At 42.8% G+C, this 11,704-nt stretch overlaps 1 protein-coding gene across 2 annotated transcripts in view; it reads right to left on the bottom strand.

Annotated features, from left to right (window-relative positions):
* lpar1 (lysophosphatidic acid receptor 1) overlaps positions 1 to 11,251 on the bottom strand; it is a 33,879-nt gene extending 22,628 nt beyond the window's left edge. Inside the window, exon 1 of one of the 2 annotated variants that reach the window (XM_068574482.1) lies at positions 10,931 to 11,251. The gene's annotated coding sequence lies outside the window, so the exon portion shown is untranslated. The remainder of the gene's footprint in view (positions 1 to 10,930) is intronic. The other variant, XM_068574483.1, reaches the window with a different exon arrangement.
* Positions 11,252 to 11,704: the final 453 nt, after the last annotated feature.

The raw sequence follows: 11,704 nt of genomic DNA, 5'->3' as shown, positions 1-11,704 counted from the left end.
TATTTAAAGATGTAAAACTATTTGCAGTCTCTGAAACAAATCAATCAGACTGCAGTTTGGCTGTGCAGCATTTGTCAAAGCAAACTTTGGTGTGAACGAGTTATGAATGATGGAGGTATCATCTTTACCACAGATTAGTGAGAAAGCAATTGAAGTTAACACGAGCACCACCAAGACGGTATGACGGAGTCTTTTTATAATGAAAGTTATCTGTTGAAAACTACAAACCTGTCCGTCCAAAACTTTTACTAAATGTGTGTTTTTGATGTTCTCTGAAGCCAAGAAGCTAAACAAATAAAACACACAACATTTTTGAGCATTCATACCTCTGACTTCCTTTTGAAAATAGATGACAGTTAGCATATTACAAAGCATTACCAGATAAGGTATTTTTTTCAATGAAGTAGACCAGAAGTTATATATTACTGTATCTGTATTTCAGTATTGTAAGAGACAGTGAGAAGGTTGACAATCCCACTTGTCACCGTTGTGGCAACACGGCTATTATACGAATCACCCTTTCATTTGAAAATCCTTGTGCCTCATCCGTCCCCTTCCTCCCTTCTCTTACTTTTCCTCATTTTCCCTCCCTCTTTCCTCTCCTCTTAACTCTTTTCCCCTACTCCTTCATTTCCTTTTTTTCTCCTCCCTGCCTACCTCCGTCTCATCCTCTATCACCTCTCTTTTCCTCTGCTTTCCTCTCCTGTCTCCCCCTCTCCGCCTCCCTCCTCCTCCTCAACACCCACCCTACTCCTCCTCTGCCAACTCCCCACACAATGTGCCCATTGTTTCCACACTCACACTAGAGAAAGCAGAAAAACAGGACTTCTACTCCCCAGAATGCGCACAAACACACACACACACACACACACACACACACACACACACACACACACACACACACACACACACACAGGCTTTCATTCTCCAACTGTCTCTTGAACATCATGGGCGAGCGCACACAATCCACGCACACCCTCACCCTTGCACAGTCTCAAACTGTTGCTGTGGAGCAGCGGGGCTCGGGACACGGGGCTCGGGACACGGGGCTCGGGACACGGGCTGGATTGAGAGCTGGTGTTGAGTCATGTGAGACTGCAGCTGTGACGTGCTGATTCACGGCTCGTCACTGGATGATACCCCTCCGACCACTTAAGCACTTCCATCTCAGCACACGAAGCCCCGAACAGACACATGTTCAGTCGCTGAGTGGGATGACGAGGACCAGAATACAATATAATGAGATTATTGTACAACCGAACCCCAGTTCTCATTCTGAAATGATTCATTCACTCGTTCAATACTCCAAATCTGAGTTTTCCCTGCAGTAAGTCTGTCTGTCTCTGACTTTTATTGTGAAAAGGTCAAGATGGAATTGCCGTGCCAAGTGTCAAGGTCTCTGCGATAAGTGTACCTTCCCAAATAATTAAGTATGAAGTCCTCTAATGTTGTCATGCTATGCTCACATTAAATACTTCTTGTTCTGGTCCGTTAGCCATTTTTCCTTTTACGCAATGCATGATGGTATGTGGTGCCTGGTTAGTGACCAACATTGTCCACTGCTTTTTACAATGCATTGTGGGATATCAGTCGCCTGTACAGAGCATAATAATTCTCACTATAGATTCAGACAGCACTGAACTCGCCATTGAGTCCACTATACAAAGAGCAGGGAGGCATTTGAATATATACATAGAAAAGGCAAATAATTGCAAAAGAACACATATTTGAACTCGACAGCTACTACTAAGAAGGTGTGCGCTTTAAACAATAATACCAAGGAAGCCACATTATGGCATTGCATGACACAGTGAACAGAAGCGCTTGATACTGGGCTGTACTCTGACAAAATACAAGTTTTATTACGCAGGGAGAAGTTAAGAGTTAATGTGCTAAATTACACATGTCAGTAGACGCATGCTGACCGGCTTTCACAGTGGCTTCTGGTTTGTCTGAAGGCAATGTTGTATTTCTAAATAACGGCCAAAATCAGAAAATACACATAATTTGTCTATAAATTCTTCCAGAGATCATAGCTTGGGAAAGTCTAGTGACAACCGAAATCCAACTCATGGGTTATTATCTGTGGGGCAGTGTATAACACACCCTTTCATTTTGTAGATGCCCATCTAATAAGCTTCTTTGCTTTAAGGTCTTTCTGCTAAGATCTGTTCCACATGTTTCGGTCAAGCAGTTTTTTTTAAGCCAAATGTCAGGAACAGGACAGAAAAAACACACAGAGAAGCATAACAATAATCCTAGAAAAGCCCTGAGAAATGCAGTTTGGAGCGGCATAATCTGTATGACACAACATAATTGGTGGGTACACCACTTCACACCTAAGCTAACACAGGCTTAGTTTCACTTGGATTCAACAGGAAACACTTAAAAGATACTGTACGAGACCCGTTATGCTGGTTTTCGATACCATAACCAAACTTCTCTAAATAATAAGCAATGCCTACCTCATGAGACACAGCCTCTATGTGTGTCAGCTTTCTCTGTGTTGTTGCAAATTATCAGAATACACTCTTTTTTGATGTAACTTTGAATATTGTGTGCATGCAGACCATGCAAAGGCAGAATAAAGGTAGCCTCGTGTGACTTGCTGTTATCTCAACCCTACGCTTTTCTTATGAAAGCAGAAACAGCAGTCCCTGTCAAGGCCTTGACATCTTAGCTCTAAAAGGGAGTACGCCAGCGAGGGCGGGGGCGATATAATGTGCAGCTGGAAGTTCGTGAAGCATTAACAGTAACGTTGACTAGTTGTAAACCTCTTGACCATCCATGGGGAAAGAGCTCTGGCCATTCAGCAGTAAAATACATTTTTGAGAGATTCTCATCACGTTTCTTCCTTATTAATTTACACCACACTGTAGTTTATTGTTGGGTGTGTTCAGTCATCCTCTTATGAAATCACACTATTGGAGACAGATTGCACGGATTACATCACCCGCAGCTCAGATGCAAAGGGGGTTGCGTCAGTGCCTGTGGTCTGCAGGGATTCCAGCGTTCTTCAAATTCATCATTGAGCTCTCTGCACTGATCGAGTGATCATTACTGAAATCTTGCATGCAGAGACTTGCTGTAAAACAATGACACGGCAGGGGAGTTGTGAAACACAGTGCGGTCTGCATTTGGAAAGTGACATATTCCTATATCTTTATTTCAGCACGGTACACTTTGAATCGACCAGTGATTACAATGTTTAAGTGCTTACTTTTAGCTTTAAGGTGGAGGGCCTTCGTGGCCATATTGAGTGACTTGTGGCCCTTTTAAACATAGAACAAAGCCGCAGCTGGACAGTTTTTTCCAAACACACAGACAAAGACAACCAAGGAGTTTCTATGGCCAAGCAGTGGAATGTTCCTGACTGACCAGACCAGCCACCTGACCTCAGTCCAACTGTACATGATTCACTGAAGACAGAAAGCAAGCCTTTCTTCATTATGCTGTGAAAACAATAGTTATTGAGTGCTTCACAAAAGAAAACGGTTGTATGCCTTCGCCAACCATCAACTTGCTAGTTACAGCCAAGTCTGTCCAAATCACTCCCTTATTTCATCCTATTAGACATTTTTGGTAAATTATCATAATCGGAATACCAATTCTTGAGTTATGCCCAAAAATGTGTTTTCAGTTCACAGTGACCTTAGCCTTTGCTCACTAAAATATAATTAGTTCATGTTTGAGTCCAGTTGGACGTTTGTGCCAAATTTGGAGAAAAAGAATGTTGCTCAAGGCATTCCTGAGATATCGCGTCGACCGGAATGGGACGGGCGTGAGGTCACAGTGACTTTGACCTTTGACCACCAAGTTAAAATCAATTCCTGATTGGGTTAGACGTTTGTCTCATATGAAAGATAACTACTACTGAGATATCACGAGAATAGGTGAAAATCAAACAATTTATTTCATATTCACTCACATGTGGCCTTCCTCTTCTCGGAAAAATGCAACAATTTAGTTCCAAAAGTGTCAAAAATTATATTCTTTTGCACTTTAACTGTTTTCTTGACATAAACAAAACGACAAAACGACGAAATGACGGCAGCGTTCTCTTCAGCACCTGGTGAGAAAATAACCACCCTCAAATTAAAAGTAGAGAGTCAGCAATGTAATCTTATTGTTATTGTTTTGCTGTTTATCCAAAGTGCCGGAGTACAGAGCCAACCCGACAGCACATGTGTCATCGTTTCTGAAGTAGGGAAACAGAGCCCTGTAATGGGGTTTCTACATTGAGGGAGAAAGCAGATGCAAGCAGTGGAGCCTGCACTAGCATGGTGCTTTGGTTGAATCAGGGGTCAGTGACCTGTCCTATCAAAAAAATTATTTCCACCAAAAGAAATTGTGTTTGAAGCCGCAAAAGGTATTTAATATCACAGCTTATAAGGTTTTATATATAGTAATATTATAAATACAAAAAAAGTATAGTTTGTTGTATTTATGAAATTATAGAACTAGAATAAAGACAATTGTTGACATTGTATTGCTTTTTTTATTTTTTTAGTTTGAGGTCATTTAAAAATACAACCATACAATTGTCAAGCCCTATCTATAAATGCAGCTTATGTGCTAAAGTGTTTGTCCTGGAACCACAGGGGCAGGTTTGATCCCTCGCCCCCCTCATGTGAGAATAGCATTTCAGACGCATTTATATTTTGTTACGTTTACACTGAGCAGAACTATGCTACACTTTATGAGCACCACAAACGGAGGAGGACGGATCCGTCTTCACTCGCGGACGCCTCACTGTCTCATGAGCTGCCACAGAACCAGCAGCAGTAATGGAGTTTGGAGACGTGATCCACTTCCTGAAAGTATATTTACTTTACTCACTTTGCTGCAGCAGTTGAGGAATCGCTCTTCTTCGCTCATCAGCAGCTTGATACTGTTCAACAGATGTTGTGTGTTTGTTCTGGAGTCTTTCAACATTAAATGTTTTGTTGTCTGCTAATTTCTCGCCACATATCAAGCAGACAGGTCAGGCAGCATCATTGGCAGTGAAAGCAAATGAATATGTCCACGCAGAATTAAACGCTCTACTTTTCGCCATGATCTTTTTATTCACTGAGGGCGGGGCTCTGTGAATCACAAGTAGCCACCTGCGGGGAAGACTTGACAGCAGCGTAGCAGGTTGTGATGCACATTTTAGTTCAAACAATATTTAAACTTTTTTTTTATTTTCAGTGACCCAATATCATCTCAAACTCATAAGAGAAATTCCCTTTTATAAGATTTACCACTGAGCAAAAAAAAGAGTAAAATAAAAACAGAGGGGCTAGGAGCCGCAGGTTGCCGATCTCTGGGTTAAACTATTTGTAGAACCTTCTGTATCAGATTAAAGGGATATCTTTAAGATACATGAAAATCATTTCCTCATTCTTGCAGATTTTGTTTCCTCTTTTGGTTTTTCTCCTGAGTAACTTAAGACATGCTTCACATGACCGTCACCCTCATTGCCTTCACACCCATATTGACACATGATGGGGGAAGAGTTGCACTGAGGTTCATTTTTGGGATTAATGTCTCAACAATTTGAAATACGGGCAACGCGGTCCAGTGCCCGCCAGCACGAGCCTCTGCAATTGCATCATTACAGCTCGCGCTCTCGGGATTTTTAACGCTTTGTTCTGCTCGTATCATGGTGTAACCAACAGCTGACTAAAAATGACCAATATCAACACCCCAAAACATATGGATGTCTTTATCTGCCTCTCAGTGTGGGACAATTTAAATGTCCACTGCAGGACATATTTGGTAATACAGTTGTAGTTCCGTATCTGGGAAGGCTGACGCATGCTGTCAAGATACACTGAGAGTCGGCTACATTTGACAGTGAGCACATTTTGTAGTAAACTTAGCCCTGTGGTTGAGTATCTGGCAGCTACCACGATGATGACAGCACAGCAGTGTGAACAGTGAGCCTGAGTGTGGTGGGGGAAATGGTTCTCGACAGGTATGCTGAGACCTTAGAAACAGACTTATGTAAGATTACTAACCTGTGGGCAAGTAGGTATGTGCCTGTCTGCTTTTTTCTCCTCGAGTCTGTGTTTTACTTTGACTCGTCATCTTTCTTTTTTTCCCCAAGTAGGCCTACTCGTCTCCATATGTTAATACACTCCAGGTATCCTGGCCTCACTGCCAGGGAGTCAAAACCCGACATGCGGGCAGAGATCCACGGAGTCCTGATAATGAGCACAGGGTTCACGCTGTAGCATCTGTATGAGATGCTCTGGTCTTCCAACTAGCTACAAGCAAATTCATCAGCGTCATTATTAAACACTCAGAATAATGGACAGAGGTTAAAATGTCAGCTGAGGGCGGGTGGGTGATAGTGCCGTCATGTCACGTGAAGCGTTTTTACAGTCCATAGCTCACTTTTCTCAAACCTTCCTGACAAATGACTAACGAGTCACGTGACAGACCTGAACAAACAAGACAGCGTTGACTTTTAGTTTCACATGAAACAAGAACAACGGTCTCATGTGTGAGAGTCCTGTGTTTGTTTGACCCCCTTAAGCAGACTTTCACACACTCTTCTTCACCACGTCCATCTTAATGACACGGGTGTGTCGACATCAGTCAGGCGAGAGTCCGGTGCGTTGCATACAGACACTAAAAGGTGCCTGTGTGCGTTGGTATCAGACACCAAGAAGCATAGACAAAGTGTCGGTATTTAATAAGCTGTAAGTGAGAATGGGTTTTTAAAAAGCTGCATCTGCCATATATGACAAGTAGGAACAGGATGGCGTTGCCGCAGGGCTGTGAGACTAGCTTCCTGCAGGGCATTCAAAGATAACGCAACTTTTCGCTTGCTATCTTGCTAACTTCACCACTCAGAATTATTCAGTCAGGATTATTTAAGTAAGACGGTTGAATTTTTTTGCCTAGGAATAGTCAACACCCAAAGTCCCATTAGGGGTGTCAACGTGATATTGTCCCAATATCTAACCACATTACTAATGCATTGAAGTATGGCTTCCTGTGAAAACCACCGTTTTATTTTTACATTAGCTGAGAGAGGGAGGAAATAACGGAGTTGTTTGAAGAGGACCTTTACATCTCCTTGCTAATAAGCAGAAGCAGCAAGTGTCTAACAGTGAGGAAAGTCTCCAGTACTTGGAGGCCACTCTTCCCACTTTTAGCACTATACACACATTAATACAAGTATTTCTATGTTTAATCCACAACAATGACTGCTCTGATCTGATATCTAGACGATGATCACATTCAATGCAATTTCAGGAGTGGAGGCTACTACTTTTTAGTTCACTCCAATGACTTTCTTTTCCTCTTCTGTCCAATCTAAAGGGCACAAATGTTGGCCTCCCACTGTGAATCATTAAAAACTAAAACAAAGACAGAGCCATATTTAGTTAGTTTTAGTTAGCATTGGTTGCTGCTGACCACCCAGAGGTATTTGATATCACAGAACATACCGCTTTGGCAATAATGTAAATAAAATGTGTGTCCAGCACTCGGAAGTTTAAAATTGATCAAAGCAGCTGATGGAGAGTTTTCCCAACAAGTCCCATGTCACTTCAGACCCAGAGGCATGATCTTGACCAGAGCTTTGGGTGCAACTGCATTGTGGTGCTTACTGCAAAGTGTGATCGCCGCCTACATCGTGATCAGCGAAGAAGAAGTGGTGGTCTGACCACAGGTTCACACTCGAGCCTGAAGGGGAAGACTGAACTGAAGAAACATTGACAACTTCCTTCCCACAATGTCCACAAATATGGTGCGTAATGGGCTGAATAAATTAGAGAGGCTCCACAACAACATGAATAAGAATCCTCTTCAAATCTTTGGAACCACTCGCTGGACCTGGAATATTATTATAAAAGCTGTTGGAACTCTCATCCTCTCAAATAATTTCCTTTCTCACATGACCTTGAGGGAAATTTCCTGCCACAATGGCTCACAGAGTTGTGACTCTTGTTACCTGCATGAATGTGGAAACAATCTGGACATTGGGAGAAGGAATGGGTGGAATGCAGGTCTGTGGTCAAGGGGGGGCTGGGGAGGGATCGAGTCTTCGGTAATCACAACACAGATGTTTCACGGACCCTCTCTTTTTGACGGATGTCAGAGCTCATGCGAGGGAAACATAAAACAGTCATCTTCAGGGGAGACGATAAGTCTTTGCAGGGGGGGAGTTTTATTTAGTTTGAACGAGAAGGTCAGATGTCAGAAGAATCAGCTTATCCCCCTTTCTTTTCTTTTTCAGCAATGGACTTTTGTATGAGTGTGTTTTTGCAATCCTGTCAAATCTATCGAGTTGGACTAATAGCCAGCGCTGCTTTCCTGGTTACTAAGGAAACCACTGAGCTCCCAAGAACCATCCCGTCCCCATATTCAGAGGGCCGGTGTGTCATATCCAGGGTGACACAGTATGATTAACCACTGCGAGGTTTTTAAGAGGACAGGAGCTCAACTTGTACCAAGCCCTTATCTCTGCACGATTGCTCTATGCAAATGCATTCATAAAACTTAAAAATATATTTATTTTTTTATCTGAAATCTGTTTTTCTTTGTAAATCTCTCTTCTTGTATTTTCTCACATGCATTATTTTACATCATACTATTAGGATATGGGTAAAAAAAAAGAAGTCATGTTTCAGCTTTTTCTTGCGAAAAGAGTGGAAGCTTATTTGTCTTGTGTCCAAAGCCGACACTGAAAAGCTGAAACACGTTTCATGATCCCAGATTATACAAAGATGTTTCTCACTTTTCGTTTTTTCAGCATATTTGTAAGAATGACTACATTGAGATCCCTAAGGAACAAAAAGAGCCTCACTTAGGTCAGGACACCAGAGAGCTGCATGCCTTTAAGTAATTTTTGCGACAACAAATAATACTTTTGTAATTATAACTGTCTTATTTTGAGTACAAGGCTGAAAGAGGTGAAGCCCCTTTGCTCTAGTGGCCTTATCTCACCTCCTCTCTGGAGCTGCTGGACGTGTCACGGCCGGGTTTAAAGTCAGCACACATAGAGATAAGGTGAAAGTAACATTGTTAAAGGAATCCAGAAAGTATTGCAAAGTATAAAGTGAACAAATGTGACTTGTTGGGAAGTGTTACTCGGAGAATGTGTGCTCCATATTTAAAACGGCTTCAAAGTGAATCAATCTACAGAAGTGTAAAAGGTTCTCACTCTCCACTTTACCATCAAAGACCCCCTGATGTGTGTGCCAGTGGGTGGGAGGTAAACAGTCTTCTCTCTATCGCTTGGGAAAACACAAATAAACACTCACAGACACACACTAACGCGAACCATTTGAGCCTCAGAGACTATTAATTGGGTTACATCAAAGGGCAAGGACAGCATGCAGGGAGCATATGGATGCTTTCTAATTCATCAGATTAAAAACAACCTGATGCATGTTGTAATGTAGGTGAAAAGGAAAAGCTACAGAACCACAGCATATATGGAGATAATGACAATGAGCGGGAGTAAATAAAAGCTCATGAGGTCTCATGAGATCTTTTATTATCTCGCTGAACTCCGACGGAACCGGAGGGGAAAGGTCGAGGAGTCACCAAAAGTATTCATGTGTGTCCTCTGAACGGGACAAATGAACACAAACTGCAGAGCAATCAGGCCACTTGCTTTGTTGTAACAGACTATACGTCGCTGGCGAAGACAAACTTTAAATTAAATGTCGAGAGTCGCACGAGATGTTAGAAATCCTCATGGGGGACACAAGAACTAAAAAAAAAAGTAATTGAGATATTCTGCTTTAGGCCAAAATGTTGGGACAGCTTCATCAACTATTACTTGTTGGGCAAAAAAACTGAATAAAAAAACAATGTTAAAGATACTGATCTTCAGTTCAGAGTCTAAGCCTTTGTGGCCTGTGAATACGCTTCAGTATCCAGGATGCACAGCTTCAATTTTATTGTACACCCTGAACTCTGCAGCATTGCAGCAGGAAGCACCTGGCCAGAGATGGCAGGGATGCCCATCAATGAGAGATGTTGAAATGTTGTTCTCACTTCGGACAAAACGATGTCCTGTGGCAGATGGGGCAGATTAATGTGGCCTGTCTGTCTGAGAATCAGACATCCGGAAGATCCGGTCTGGCTTGGATGGCGGGGGCCGAACCCCATGATCAGTTTTGCCGTTTTTAAAACAGAGTTCATCGAGAATTGAAGTCATGCAGTTCATGAAAGTGTCGTTGTGTTCGGAGGCCCGAAGCCAGAGCACAGCGCGGAGGTTCGACTCCCGCCGGTCGCAGACAGCATCAAGGCGTATACTTTGGAAAGATGCCAACGGCCGCAAGAAATCAAGGACCGCTGCTGGCCTCTTCATCATGTTTAAGCAATTACCTACACCTACAAGTGCTGGCACTGACTAGTATTTCCTCTTGGAAGGACAACTGGTGTTTTTTTTTAAGGAATGGGGTTTCATTTAAAACGTTCAAGAAGAAAACAAAAAAAGGAAATTCCAAACGCATTCTCTTGACTCCAGAACAGCGTAGAAAATCAATACAGATGTCTGTTACTCCCCGAGTGTGTTTTCTTCTTCTTTCTGTCTTTCTTTCTTTCTTTTTTAATCCGCTCACTCCCTTCCCCAAATATTGTTCAAATCCCAGAGTTTGATAATAAAAAAAGAGCCCAGCTCTGGCGCAACCAAGTCCCTCTTTCCAGCTGCGCGCACAACGAGCGTCTCCCGTCCAAATAACGGCGCGTACGGCGCATTTCCAGGCATCTGCTAATGCCATCGAAGGCTTTTTATCTCAACCGATCGCTTTCTAGCCGCGTCTACGTGGCAGGTATACTTTTTGATTATGCAAAAATGCCCACACACCCGCGCGTGCACGAGAAGACGCGCTTTAAATGAGCCAAATGAAGGAGAACAGATAGTATTCGCTGTGAATTCATAAGGATTCGTTCAATGAGGATTACGCGGTGAAATACTTACTGTGTCTTCCTTTCCAATGGCCCTGGAGGTCCAACTCAAGTTTGGATTTCGTGTTGTCTGAAATTCCTCCAAACAGACAACTCCTAAAGAGACTGAGCAACTCTTGTGTCAAAGTCGCAGCGCTGCAATAAAAGACTCCAAATCCAAAATGCAGCCAGGTAACCCTTTCATTTTATGTCCGCGCAGAAAATACCTCTTCCGATGTCTTTTCTTGTTGTTGTTGTTGTTGTTGTTGTTGTTGTTGTTGTTGTTGTTGTTATCTTTTCCCCTCTCGCCGGAGTATCCCTGTTTTCCCAACTTGTTTTATTGATTTGTTCCCAGATGAAGTCGCCTTGATGCTCTCTGCTGCGTCTCCGTGCCTCTCTGCGCTGGCGCGGCCGCTCCGCCAAGCGCTCTCTCTCTCTCTCTCTCTCTCTCTCTCTCTCTCTCTCTCTCTCTCTCTCTCTCTCTCTCTCTCTCTCTCCCTCTCTCTGTCTCTCTCTCTCTCTCTGTCTCTCTCTCTCTCTCTGTGTCTCTGTCTGTCTCCCCCCCGTCTCACTCTCTCTCTCTGACCGACTGCCATACACACTCTGCAGGAGAGGACCTTTGTCTGCACGTGACGTCACTCTCTCGCACACACAGAGCACAAAACCGATAAAAATGAATGAAAAGGAGCATTTCAATTGAAATCTTAATCTTATTTTGTCATAGAAACATTGTTCACTGCAAACCAATGAACACACCAGAGTTTGCCCCTGGATCGGGTGTATTTTTAAGTTACAGACATAGAAGACA

Source organism: Clinocottus analis, unplaced genomic scaffold (genome assembly GCF_023055335.1).
Source record: "Clinocottus analis isolate CAN_PGR_092001 unplaced genomic scaffold, fCliAna1.0.p SCAF_13, whole genome shotgun sequence".
Taxonomy (NCBI): domain Eukaryota; kingdom Metazoa; phylum Chordata; class Actinopteri; order Perciformes; family Cottidae; genus Clinocottus; species Clinocottus analis.
This window is presented reverse-complemented; position numbering and strand designations above follow the sequence as displayed.